The sequence below is a fragment of the Trachurus trachurus genome (assembly GCF_905171665.1).
Source record: "Trachurus trachurus genome assembly, chromosome: 8".
In the NCBI taxonomy this organism is placed as follows: Eukaryota; Metazoa; Chordata; class Actinopteri; order Carangiformes; family Carangidae; genus Trachurus; species Trachurus trachurus.
In genome coordinates, this window is record NC_139905.1 from 16,337,047 (window position 1) to 16,351,669 (window position 14,623).

Below are 14,623 nucleotides of genomic sequence, written 5' to 3' on the forward strand. Positions count from 1 at the left end.
ATTGCTGCTGTTGGTAAATGCACAGTAGCAGTCACAGTAGTCATTTCTTGGTTTTGTGTGTGTAGCCTGTAGGCTTAGCCTACTTTTTTTTTCTGCAAGCCATGTTAATGTGCACCCAATACCATATTAGCCTTAGCCACCAGTTCAGAAGTCATGACTCTGTTTCGGGAAGTTGCGGAATTGGTCCAGCATGTTGACTGCAGTCCTGAAGGCGTGCAGGCTTTCTCTACCGACTAAATAGTAACTGTAATTTATTTTAATTTATTTTGATATTAAGGCCTGAAAAAATTGTACACTGCCCTTTTCTGATGTTGAGCCCCTGCCCCTCTATAGTCATGTGCACGTCCCTGCTTACCAATACTAGTTAGTCGTTTTCACCATGAGTTTTGGCTACCCCTCCCCCTACCTCTGACATTATGCATCCTGTGGTATATCCATTTCTTTGAGTCAACACGCGTAGACTTCTAATTTTCACACTCTCACACACACTCTAACTACCAGGCTATCATTTAGTCTCTGGACGTTATGTGTGGACATGAATGAATGAATGAATTTATTTATTTTGGTATATCAAGCTTATATAACCGAAAGGGTGTAGGTTGAAGCCAAAGCTTATATACCCCTACCCCTTTTACCTTAACAAATAAAAAAAAAAAAAAAAAATATATATATATATATATATATATATATACGCATTAATACAATAGGATCAGATCACAGACATTTGAAATTAATCAGTACACTTAAATTTCTGATCACAACAAAATAAAGAATATGCATGCATTTTCTAATCGAATTGTGATTTCAGCTTTTGAAATTGGTTGATCTTCTTAAACCTCCAGTCTTTCCATGGGGGGGAACGTTGCTCTGGCTGGGAGTCACTGTGCCTGCAGTGCATAGCCGCAGCTGGCCAGAATTCAGCACGGGCAGATGTCGGGCAGCTTCGTTTTACACAAACTAATCCTGCTTCTCCAGTCTGACCTTTGGCAGGATGAGATTCATGGGTGTCACACCGTCTCTATCTTAAGTGTACTTCACTTAATGTCACAACGAGTTGATTCCTGGTTGAATGGACCATTTTGTTACATGTTATTCCTCTACACTTTTTTTTTACCTGCTTTTCCTGCCAGTCTTTGCGATCCCTTCCAAATAAAGGCCGAACATTGCCCCTAAAAATAGTTTCTCTTGGACATATCACTCTGATATTGATAAGTGTCTGTTGTTCCTTTGAAGTCTGGGCTGGTTTTATCAATGGGGTAAAATGCCTTTTAGAAAGCCTTCTGTCAAGCTAATAAATCAATGACGCAATCCAACTGAGCTTTTCCCAGCTAAGGTGTTGCAGGTAAAGACTCTATCACTCTACAGCTTCCTCAGTTCAAAAGTTCAAGTCCCACATGACACCTGAACTGGGTGACCTGCAGGGCCGCAGCTTTCGTCTTGTGATTTGATGTCTTGTTATCGCCATACATAGGTCTCGTTGATCAACAATAAAGTTATGTAACATTTACAAAACAACGATATGCACTTCTGTCTGTACCAAAGGGTGTGTGTTATATGATGATATCCTGCCCAGAGAATATCAATCTTTGATTGAGATTGATAATTGAAGTGGTTTGGTCTCTCAAGCAACAACAATGAGTCACCTGGAAAACGTGATTTAGTCTGTCTTTTAACGTTTGTGTGTTTTCTAAATGTGTGAATGTGTGTAGACAGTGTCAGCAGAGGGCTCTGGTTGCCCCACTCTCCCTCTTACTCTTCCTCGTCTGCTATTTAAGACAAGAGTGGAAAGTCCATAAGTATGAGCTGGAAACTACAACCACAACTAGCTAATGCACAGGACACTTATTCATACTCACACACACACACACACACACTTGGGGTGGGGAACACAAGCAGCAGCAGTGGCAGTAGCAGTAAATTGGTACAGGCATCCGTCAGAAGCCCCATGAGTCACCCACTGGAAAACGTACAGCTCCACAAAGCCAGTGTAGATATCCATCAAAAGTGATTGCGGCCGGTGCAAGCTCCTGCAAAAACACAGTTAGATATATACACACAATTATGCCCATATACACACACAAGCATGTGCTTACTCACACACACAGCAACACATACTAAATACATACCCGTGCACACACACACACACACACACACAGTGGAGATTTTTGTGGTGTCGATGGTAAGGCAATGGAAGGATAACGACTGGTATGTTGTCCAGAGGAGAGACAGCGAGGCTGGGGGAGCCATGTGTAACCGCTGCAGAGCCTTCATGAGGCTTTTAAATGCAGCCAACTTCACTTGTGAGGTCACCTGATAATATAAACAGTGACTCAAGAGGTAACCTCAAACCAAACCTCCTATTCTTTGATACTTTTCGTGAGTTCAACCTAATTGAGAAGTCAGTCACCACCACCTGCAGGAGCAGTTGGTACGCACTGAGCGTGATGCAGAGCAGCTCACATGGAGACAATTGATCCAACAGATTACTGCTTTACTGATTGCATCCACCACACAGAAGTGGGTTAGATATCTCCAACCAGCTTCTTGCCAAAAAAAAAGAAGGAAAAAAAAGTGAGACTGATATTCAAGCCAGGTAATGAGATCTGTTTTAGCCAAAGTGTGGATTTGGGGAGAGAGCCGGGGTTGGACGTTAGGTGAATCTTTTCTGCTCAGCTTTCGTCATTCCTCTGACCACCATATCAGATCTAACATGTGGCTGCTATGCATTGCACACATGTGCTATACACATTACACTTGCACCTGAATAATGTGAAACACAAGAGAACATGAGGAGAGGCCCACTTAAAGTTGTTCATCGAAGGATCTGAATATGGCAGTATGGTGGTGAAGTTGCTCTTCAGTTTTAAGTGGAGTTCCCCCCCCCCCCCCACCCCCACAATTGCAGTAAATCACGCCTCTGTTGTTTCTGCCACCCAGTTGGCTGTGTGTAAGATCTGCCCCTCCAGCCATCTTTAATAGCTTTGATGTGCAGCATATTTTGAAGTAATTTAAAAACACAAATAAAACGGAGAAGATACAGACACCAAACAAAAACTCACTGAAGAGCCAAAGTTGATATCACTGCTCATTATGATTTGAAATAAGTGACTCATCTTTCCTTTTTCTCAGTCTTTGCCAAAAAAAAAAAAAAAACAACCCCCCCCCCAAAAAAAAAAAAAACACTTGTCTGATCTCCTGTTCGCCCCAACTGCTGTAAAGCCCTGTGTTGTGCTGCATGGTCAGGCAGAGTGGCGCTACACAGATTCCTGAGACGTCAGACATTCTGGTGTTGGTGGGCCCAGCGGCTGCAGCCGGTGCCTTACACATGACCTCCTCAAGGTCAGCAGGTCAGATCCTGTGATAATCCTGTCCGCATAGTTGCATACTGTGCATATGTTTGTTCTCTTCTTAAGCCAGAGAGGTTGACGTTATGTGCATGTTTACACGCCTGTGTGTGTGATGAGTTAGATTTTTATATTAAGTTTTTTGTCATAGTTGGTCACTTTGTTTAGTAGAGTAGTATCTTCCGCTTTTGACTGTGAAGATGGAAACACTGATTTCCATGCTTTGTGCAAGAATATGCATGTGGCACAGCTTTTATGTCTATGCAATTGCACGCATTTCCACACGCATCTTACACTGTGTGTGTGTGTGTGTGTATGTGTGTGCAATTTGTCCCAGAGGAGGTCAAAAGGCTAGCCTGATGCATCAGCCGCTTATTTCATTACATTTCAAAAAGCGTCTGAACCTGAGCCATAGGGATTCGTTTGCTTCCGGGAGGCGGTTGCTTACATTTGCTTCAACTAATCGCTGCTGCTTGGTGGTCACGTGTGCTATACACCGGTTAAGCTCATAGGTTAATCTTGAGCGCTTGAGTTCAACGTCATCGCCTTCACTTACCCGTCTGTTCGCTGATTGGTCCGTCCGCTCTGGCGGACGGAGCAAACCGAAACGCATTGCTAGTGTCCTGACTACATTGTTGAGGCAAATGAAATTTGCCGGAACCAGTAGGCGGCGCTAGCCTGGCTATCAAAAGGCCCACACCTGCAGGAGATCTGCAGAGAGCATCACTGTCATCTGGAAAAGCAAGAACAGAGAGAAGAGAAGAGATGAAACGGAGAACAGAGGGGTCTCACTCCACCCCCAGACATTGTTATTTCAAGCTTTTCTCATCATATTGAGGAAGAAGAGAACAATGCACGGCACACACGCTCACTTGGAGCGCTCACCGAGAGAAGCACAGTCAGCTCTTTCAGCAAACAGAAGAAAGGGGGGAAAAAAAATCAAAGAGCAGAGAGAGCCAAGGAGAGAGAGAGGGACGGGTGAAAGATACTGACAGCAGGGGAGATAAGGCACCTTATCCACAGAGGCTTTACTCTTCACTCCTCCTCTTCTAGTTTTACACTACTGTGATGCAAAACATGCTTTAACACGACCTGAACTGGCGGTAGCGTTTTTTGTACTCTCTCTTGAGCTTTTCAACAGGTTTCTTTTTCCTTTTACATTTCCCAGCTATGTTTCACAGCCTGAGACAAGTGAGATGGGACAAGGTTTGAGCAATTATTTTATAAAAACAGAACAAACATGAACACTTATTATCAGCCATACTTATTTTACTCATTTGTTTAGAGTGAAAATATATCCCTGTTCAAATTTATCAGACTTAAGACATGCCACCACCCCCCCTTATGTCTCAATCCCCCCTTCTCTACCCCTCACACAGACACACACTCTATACCCCTTCTCCAGTTGTTAGGAAGGAATGCCTCTCCTGTAGATCTAATGGCAGTTGGGATGATTGATCAGGTGGCAAAGAGACTAGAGTCATGATAGAGTCTACGCTCTATGCGAGCATGCATACATTTGTGCATGCATGTGCAGTATGCATGTCACATACATGTGCGTATGCCGCCGGCATTTGTGTGTATGCGTCTGTTGCCTGTTTGCGTGTGTAAATTCCTTGTACGTACATGTGTGTTTTAGTATGGCTTTACAGCGATGGAGACACCGGGACACTTGGCACCACACTGACGTGACCCAACACTCGACCCCGCAGGACGCCAATGACAGTCTGACATGAAAGATGAGGCACAGAAGAGAACATCGACAGAAAGCTAGAAAACTTAACACCAGCTCAGCTTATTGGTGCTCTGGCTTCCTTTAAAACTGTACCTGCAAAGTTGCTTATAATCTGAAAAACTAAACAAAAAACAACTAAAACAGACACACAGTACAGATACAGTAGCATACTCTTGCACACAAATTCATTTTTACATGCAATGAGGTTTACCAGTGCATGTGTTTGCTAGTCACAAAACTGCCCTCTTTGAACCTTGACAGCTTTCATAGAGGGGAGGGGGAAAACTAAAGACAACTTCAGGCACTTGTGTAACAAACTACAAGAAGAAACATGATAGCTGTGTGCATTTCCCTCTTGGGAACTGTCCAATGTTGAGGCATTTTGATGCTTCTACTCTGTCATGCTCTCACCGACTGTAATATGCTTCTGTGTACATGGTGCTTCTCCACTGGCAAGACCTTGTTTTCTCTGTCTTTCTCCTCAGTTTTTTTCTCTCAAAGAAAGAAATATTTGTTGGCGGGGTTGTATTAAAGCTTGAATAAACTTCAATAGGCTTGGGATTTTGGCGCGAAGCCACTGGGCTCATCCAGCGTTGGCATTTAACCCCCTCTACAGGAGAGCAAAGTAGCCAGCTTTTCAAGACTTTCATTCAGATGTTATCTGTTCAACAGGCACATGATCATGTTGGAGTTGCAAGAGCTGCAGCGGAGCACACACATGATGTACTAGGAAAGCACTGGCTCACATAATCATTTACACAGCTTTTAATAAACGGAAAATTCCCCCTCTTTTGCTGACATCATATGAGATGTGCGTCCCCTGAGGCTGTGTGGTGGAGGCACCGGGGGGTAGGGTTGAGTACACTGAATAAATACTTTGATGCATGCCCTGCTGTGTCCCCCCGCCCCGCCCTCCCTCTTTCTCCTTCGTTCCACAATTACCCCATTCAGCCCTGTTATTTCTGATCCCTCTGGGCGGTGCATTGGGTTAGTTAGCCAATCTAATGGACCATCAGCTAAAGGGGCGGTAGGTATTGAGCAAAGGTTTATGACTCAGGTGCATCCCACCTAGAGACACTCACCTGACAGGAGTTCATGGCCTCAAACACACTGGGCGGGAGGCACATAAAAGCTTTTTGTCTTTGACCATCATGACAGACCGGCAGGCGAAGACGCATGAAATCAGGATGTCCCCAAGTTGCCTCCAGTCCAGTGGGTGACCCCTTACTGCTTGTCATTCATCCCTCTCATGCTCCTATGTTTCCTGCCAGATCGTCAGCAAAAGTGGCCAAAATATAAGCTTCATAGGATCCAAGTACCATTTTCTTAAATGTATTGATCTTAATGGAATACTTAAAAACACAGTTTCCTTAACAATGTTTATGGAAACCGTCAAGATAGTAAAAATTGAGAGGAGAAGGGGGGAAAACAGTCTGGCGTGTCTTCCTACCAAAAAGGTCTGACATGGTGCAGGTTGGTATTCCTCCATGGTATGCTCACCTGTCTCCTCATGCCTCACATGGTAGCTACTCCATCAAGGTTTAAAGATAGCAGGGCCTGGGGTGAGCAGGCACTCAGAAGAGAGGCAGTTCACCCACACAATAACAGGCAGGGAGGCCTGCTCTGGTACAGCAAATATTGATACTGACTTGTGGGCGTTCTGGTGTGTTTTCAGGACGTTGAGTGGTGAGACTCGGGACAAGGGGAGGCTGAGGGATTTCTACATATGTGCAACTGCTGAGGAGTCTGAAAAGCTCGACAGTTCCTCAACCCCCTCACCCTGACCCCTCCATCCATTGACTGTGCCACACCTTCCTCTGGCGCTGTCATGTTTGGTTTTCCAGTCAGCTCTTGACTTCCCCAGACTCCCTCCAGCAAAAGGAAGCGTGGAAACTGAATCAATCAGCTGCTCTTCCTCGAGGTTTCCTAATGTTTGTGGAGGAATCGGGGAGGAGGATCCGATTGAAGCCAGTCAGGCCTCCATGAACACTGCTGCTGTATAGTCACATAGTAAGAAAGGAGCTCCCGAAGTCAGATATAGCTTTTATATGTTTACACAGGGGAGATAAAAATCATTTGGCAGTCACTACCAGCTGCATGGACGGAGTATAGAGAAATGTTTGCAGTCAGTCTACTGTGGATCAAGGTGTATGATTATGTTTGGGAAGTATAATGGTGTAATGTTAACACCTTACAATGCAACTAATGGTTATTTTTATCATCACTTATTCTGTTGACTATTGGTTTGGTCTATGAAGAATTTTAACAAAGCCAGAGGTGACATGACATCTTATATTTTATCTGCTACTTATTATATTATTATTAAATTATAGGAACTAACAATTTCTTTTTGGCCCTTTTTGGATAAGGAATTATATAATTATTAATCCAAAAGAAGTTTTTTTTTCCTATCACACAATAAAAAATGGTACTTGAGAGGGGTAAACTATATGAAAGTCAGTTATTTGGCAGGTCACACACACACAAACTGAGGAATCACACACTCACTACTTGTCTCAGTTACACTTCCACACAGAATCACATAGTCATAGCAGTAGACATTGCTTTATGACTGGTTGTCTTGCGCCATCTATAGGTCAAGTAAGATTTGTTTCTGATATTTCTCAGAAAGTTCTCTGTAACCTTTGCACACACTGTACAAGTTTTTGCACAATTGCTCCTCTATCATCTCTGCAATAGTGTGAAGAAGCCTGAAAGTTGTTGCCTGTGAACGATTGAAAGTATATAAGCAGATGTCTGGACTGTGCGTTTCTGTCTGTCTTTCCATTTGTCTGTCAATATTGAAGTGAAAGAGAGAGAGCATTCACCCTGGGTCTTCCTGGCCTTTGCACCACTCCCACCCTCAATAGTTAGCAGCTTCACTGCAAGATTTAATTTTTCCTAAAACATTTACCAGGCAGATTGGAAAGTTTTAAATAAACCCAAATGAATACAAACACAGTCTCGCCTATAAAACAAGGATTTCTCTGAGAACGCGGAGGCCAACACTTTGTCTTTTGTGTGCTCCATTCAGCAGTAAAGTTCCATATGCCTACATTTATGTTTTCCCACTCTTCATAATTTTGGATTTGTTTTCTGTGTTAACTGCAGGAGGGAGGGAATGACAAGAGAGAGAGAGAGGAGAAAAGGTCAGAGCATGAATGAGCTCCTTAACTTCTGTGCTTTGCTGCACTCCTAATATTAAAACTTGTTCTTGTGCCCTGGAAGTATGTTTTGACTTTGGCGGGGTTACCTCTTTTAATAGTCCTTAATAATAATGTGTCACTTTCAGGCTGTTCATAAGGAAAATCCCTCTTTCACACTCCCCCTCCTTTTTTCTCTTTAGCTCTCTCTCCATCTTGCCATTCCTTCCCTCAACCCATGTGCCAAAGTAGAAGCTTAATAAAACCATCACTCATGAGGACTCATTGAGGCCAGCAGCTTGACAAATCCAAGGAAGCCTCAGTGTAAGGAGGGCCCAGTGGATGAGCTGCATGCTGGGGACTATATACAACAGACCACAGAAAGCCATTTATCTTCCCATGAAGGACTGAGATAGATGTTGCTAACAGTTTGTCGACAATATACACGCAACAAGGAGTTGATTTATTGTGAAGTAGTAGATTCGTTGATAATGAAAATAAGTGTTGGTTACTTACTGTAGTTTGATGGATGGGAGATTGCACTGTCCCGCTGTTTGTGACCTCTAAGTGTTGACTAGAGGTCCTGCCGTGGCTGCCTACATTGTCTCTCAGTAACGTCATCATTTGTGAGAAGAGAGCCTAAAAGATGTTAAAAAAAAAAAAATGAAGCAACATTATTAATCTACTCTAAAATATGTGTTGGACAAAATAAACTCATGCCAGTCAGTCGTATCTATATCCATAGCTGGGAAAAGTGAACTCTACCCCGCTGCACCTGTTTCTCTCTCCCTGTTCCCCGTCACACTCTCCCGAGCCCAGCTACAAATTAAAATTCCTCCTCGACAGATTTAGGGTAATCAAAAACACAAAGCCAAAGATAAGGGTTTTTTTTTTTTTTTTTTTTAACCTCTCCTGAAGAAGGGGGAGAAAGACAGAAGTGGGTAAAAGTGCAGAGAGGTCTGGCATGACAAAGCCCGGCTAGAATGTGGCTGTAGATCACTGCCATCAGGTTTAGTTTTGAGCCACCAAAGACTAGAACAGAGGGATCTGATGCTATGCAATCTATGCACCACAGGCTTCTCTACGAGCTTCCATTGGCAGAGAATAGCGGAGGAAATATGAAATGATACAGGAGTAAAAACACAATAAAAATCATAATAGTTATGACCCTGGTAGTGTTTACAGTAGGTGTTGTGGTCTGGGATGAGAGCTGTTGTCCTGCCAAACACAGGAAGTACAGTGTTTTGAGCCTTATTACGGGAATAATCCAGCACTAACGCGCTCCATGTATTTCCTCAGCAGTGGAGGAATTTTGCTTCAAAAGCCCAGTACGGGCTAACGGTACAGACTTAACAGCCGATAAAACCTCCGACCATCGAGCGTGAGAGAACATTATAAACTTGCCCTGGGATGGTCATTTTTGTGTGGTGTTGTGGTGCTAAGCCCAAAGCATAGCCAAGTTGGTTGGGTTAGAGAGGAGATCACAAGCAGCAGAGCAGGATGTGGAAGTTGTTTCACCACGCCTGGCGGCAGATGAACCCCGCCGCCTAAGCTCTCACGCTTGCAGAGACACGGCCGCAGACTGCATTCAAGCCACATGGAGACACATGGCGCAGCAGTATCAAGAGATTTGCGATTCCTCAGAAGACTGTCAACACCTTCGTGGCATCATTAAACATTTAATCAACGCCATCTTGTAAAATATCCCTTTTACAGAAGTGAAGAAGCACTGATGTGGGACGGAGGAGGGAGGGAATGGAAGACGAGCTGGAAGGAAAAGGGGATGTTGTTTTTTTTTCTTCTTTCCTAAGATCCCACAGTCATGAGACGGCCTCGGCTCCTTCAACATTTGTAAATGTGTCCAGTTCTAGCTTTTCCACTCAGTGAAACCCAGGCTGTCAACAGTGTAGGTCTCGTCATGGTCATGGTCATTGGCCAGTCAGATTTATCGGAGAGACCAGATACTGATTCCATACAGAAGTGCAAGTGTACGATTGATCCTTTAAGACTGCAAGTTTCCTCTTACCTGTAAAGTGCAGTCCATGTGTCACACCTAATTCTACTTCATTTTATTCTGCAGGCAGAACTTGACCTCGTATGCTATAATTGGGAGTGAAGGGGAAAAGACGTGGCTGAGGTGGAGACCTTGCTTTTAAAATTGTTCTTGTTTGGATGTGACACAATTAAGTTTTTTTCTTCTTGGATTTCTTGTCAAATTTTGTCTTTTTTTGGCAGGTGAGGGGGCGGGGCTGATGTGTTATTCCATCAACGTAGCTCTACATTAAGCCTGTGTGTAAAAATAGTTCTTGATATTTCATGAGAGGGAAAAGATGCACACATACACTACAATCAATGGTTTATTATCTCTCCCCATGAACAATGAGGCTGATTTTAGATGTGCTGCTGCCTCCTGGGCTTTCTGGTGCCTTTGGTCTGGTTGCTAGGGAGCAGTTTGTCAAACACCATAAAAATACAGCAGTGTTACTAGGTCTGAGTCGGGGGACAAGGGGAAGGGAGTGGGGAGGGGGACTGGCAGGCAGAATGTGGTGTTTTTGCTCAGGAGGAGAGGGGGTTCCCCCGGTGCTGTCATCCGTGAACAGAGCTGAATGGAGAAACTGCAGGGACTCTTCAGAGTGGCACCGCTGCTCCCTGTTCACTGAGAGACTCCGCTGCCATCCATCACACAACATCCCTTCCTTTTATGGTCTGAAACAGAGGGTAGGTAAGAAAGGAGGAGAGAATGAAAGAAAGAAAAGGAAGAGTAGAAATGGAGATTTATCTTTTCCCCTGTTTATCAAACGTATCCTGAATGTGCGACTGGTCGTGTTTGGTTACCAGGTAACCAGCCTTGTTACTCTGACAGGAGGAAATGTTCTGAAACTCCCCAGTTATCAAGATCCCTCCAGGAGCCTCTTAAATCACACCGACCCCCCCACTCCCCCCTCACTTTGTGGAAGCTTCATTCCATGAATGCTTTGGCATCCTCCACAGGGTTTTTATAGAAGGTACCTCTGGTCCCCTGAGACGGTGCCAGTCCACTTTGCTTGTTTGGATTTATACACACTAACTTAATGTGCTTTACACTGGGCAGAGACCTGTCTTCCTTCCAGTTACCGTGCACAGCATCACTACCACCACAGCTTCTGGTGGTGGCCAGAGGCAGTGTTTACCCACTGCAAGAACACTGACGAACTCCATATGCCCACACACACACACACACACACACACACACACACACACACACACACACACACACACACACACACACACACACACACACACACACACACACACACACACACACACACACACACACACACGCGTCAACCCGGACAGGACTTCACTTCAGCTTCTCTTGAGCCCTTTTACATCTTCACTCTGTTTGGTGGCCTTCAATCTTTTAGGCGGTGTTTTAACACCACTGAACTATTAGGTCTTGGGTATTTAGCCTTTACATTTTTAAGATTCCCAAGCAGCCCTCTACTGTAACTCCCTGAGCCATCTCACCAGAAACTCATACTCTCTTACAGCCTTTGACTATTTACTCTGGGAACAGGAATTCAAAATACAGATACAGTAATTTGCCCGAAGCTCAAACATACAATTTCTAATCCTCTGAAATTTTCATGCAATTGCTGTACCACTTAGCCACATTGACCTGCCTAATGTCAGAGATCCTAGGTTTTCTCTTGAACAGCACCCAAAACAAAACAAACACCTCTCAGAACAAGGGTGAAACAGTCCCCACCTAAATATCTCAGGGTGTCGGAGAACTGCTGCAAAATAGCATCTTGTGGAACATGTGAATCAATAAAATGTCAAATACTCAGCAAAACAGCAAAAGCATACAGTACGACAACTGTGTGATTGCATAAACCAAATCTTGATCAAAAGGTGCCATTTTCAGCATGTGCATTGCTTGGAGGTTGTTTGCTGTAGCGAAAGAGATTTTAAAACGGTAAAGCTGGGGAAATGAAAAATAGAGGAGAATGCCCCTGTGCGAAAGTAGAACAAGTGATTTTAACTGGATAACGATCGGCGTTAAAGCAGGTTTAATTTCTCTCTGTTCACAGTACCTCTTAATGACCATGCCCCAAAAATGACCCTCTCTGGGCAGAGGAAGTGGCTGTACAAAGACACACACTGCAGTCAGGAAAGAGCAAACACAGTGTCCTGCAGGTTTTTGCCTATTTTTGGTTGCACTTGTCTCCACTGAGACTTTAGATACATTGTTCTCTTATCAATCCTCGCATCCACAGTGTCGAAGTGACCGCTAATCTGTTTTTTCTGGATTTTCTGATGTTTTGAGTATTTACCTGTCAACAGGAAAATCCCCTGGACTACTCATACTACAAATATAGACCAGGGATATGATGGGAAATGAGGTAAAGTGAGGTAAACGGGATGGTAAATAGAAGAGTTGTTGTGCTGCTGGGGCAAGCTGGGCACACCTGGGTGGCTGGGGCTGAGTCAGGTCTCGCTCAAGACCGGGTCTGTCCGCCTGAGGGACCCTTTCTTGAAGGAGCCGTTGTTTGACCCGTTCTGGGATGGTGTTGTGTTCCTTAGAGACTGGGTGCAGCTGTCACCACGGAGCAAGGTCATGGAAAGGTCTGGTCAGCTGGGCTTGGCACTGGAGGCAGGTGAACAAGGACACTCATTTGCAGAGTCACCCAAACATAATCTTGAGCTGCCAGTATATTAAGCAGACTTACCTCTGGCCTCTGCAGTCCAGTTCAGCAGCTTTGACATAAACCATAACTTTCTGATCCTCATAGTTGACATTTGGCCAGAAAGGTGGTGGTCTGGTGCTTTATATTGTGCCATTGATGAACCGTTGTCAGCAGCACACAGTGTCTTAACATTTTTGCTGCAGCATTTTGATTCTGATCCTATCGCCTAAATATCTTGTAAATTGTTCATTCTTAAACTTGCGGTAATTAATATTTTTGGCCCATGCAGCAGAAACATACCATACCATGACAGCTGATAGGATGAAGTTGTTTGAAAACATTTGCTAATTTACACATTCAGGAATGTGCTTAATGTAGGACTTTAGGAGATCAGACTACATGAGCTTTAATTACAGGTGTACCTAAAGACTGACAACTGCGTTTCAATACACAAATACCGATAATAAATGTTGGACATTATCATCTAGGTAGAAAACCAGCAGTTTGTACCATTTGCCCTTTAAGTAAAGATCACATTTGTGGTACAGCTGGGTATCTTTTGGACTAAAAGGGAACTAGAAAGATTTTGTTTATGTTAATAAATATGGAAAACTTCCAAAATAGATCTCTGACTGTTATCAACCAATCTTACACATTTGGAGGGATAAATAGACTTCTACTGCCCCCTGGTGTTCGCATTAAAAAAAAACACAGTGAATAAATAATGTCCACACTTCCTGTATTTAGTCGTTACTAATATTATTAAAATCATGGTTCCACTTTAGCATTGTAGGATATTGAGTTTAGTATTATTTTTATTAGAATTTATTTATTATTTTAGAAAAAAAGAGAAAGGGGTACTTCTCTTAACACTTTCTGAATGGACTTCAAATGCATCATTAATGTATCTGTGATACAGGATGTTGCTGGCCACTTGGTTTTATTTGTGATGAGCATCTATGGTGTTGTCATGAGTGGGAGTGTTGAGCTTTCACAACAGTTAAACTCATAGGGTCTCATTCATGAAACGTGAGCAGCAGGGATTTGTGTGTAAACCCTGAGCAGCGCAAATTTAAGTGGATTTCCGCATTCATCAATCTTTTAGTAGTGCTGATTTTTTCGTAGCTACTCACAAAATCTACACCTGCTCCGGACTGTGTGTAGCGCTTGTGTAAATGTAGGAATGCAAATAAATACTGCTTGTCACTGTTGAAATTAACAATTTTAATCCGTATTACTCTCTCTCATGTTCAAAATACGCCGACACCTTTGAAACACGTAATTTAAACATGACAAACAATTAGAAATATTTGGAGAGAGAGACGTTTTAGGGATCGGATAATAATCTGATATAAAACCGGAAAAAACTTTTTTGTGTTGCTACACGCTTGGTGGACGCACACTTCACCCTGCGCAGCAGCGCAGTCAGCACCGGTTTGGATGGAGCTGTGACAGACGGCTGGTGCTTCTAAGAATATAACCTGCCTATATAACTTCATGTGTTGATACAACCATGCTCCGCTACAGCTGAGGCTATGAAGAGCCTCCTCCTCCCGTCGCTGCTATAGCTCTGTAGTTGTGTGTATATATATTTTTTTTTCATGTTTCATATCAAACTATTATGGCTTTACTTCTTAAACGGTTCTTTTATCAACCAAGGATAGGCCTACTTAATTCACTAAATCTGTTTCTTCCCTCCAGCCTTTGACCTGTCCCAGTCACACCACTACT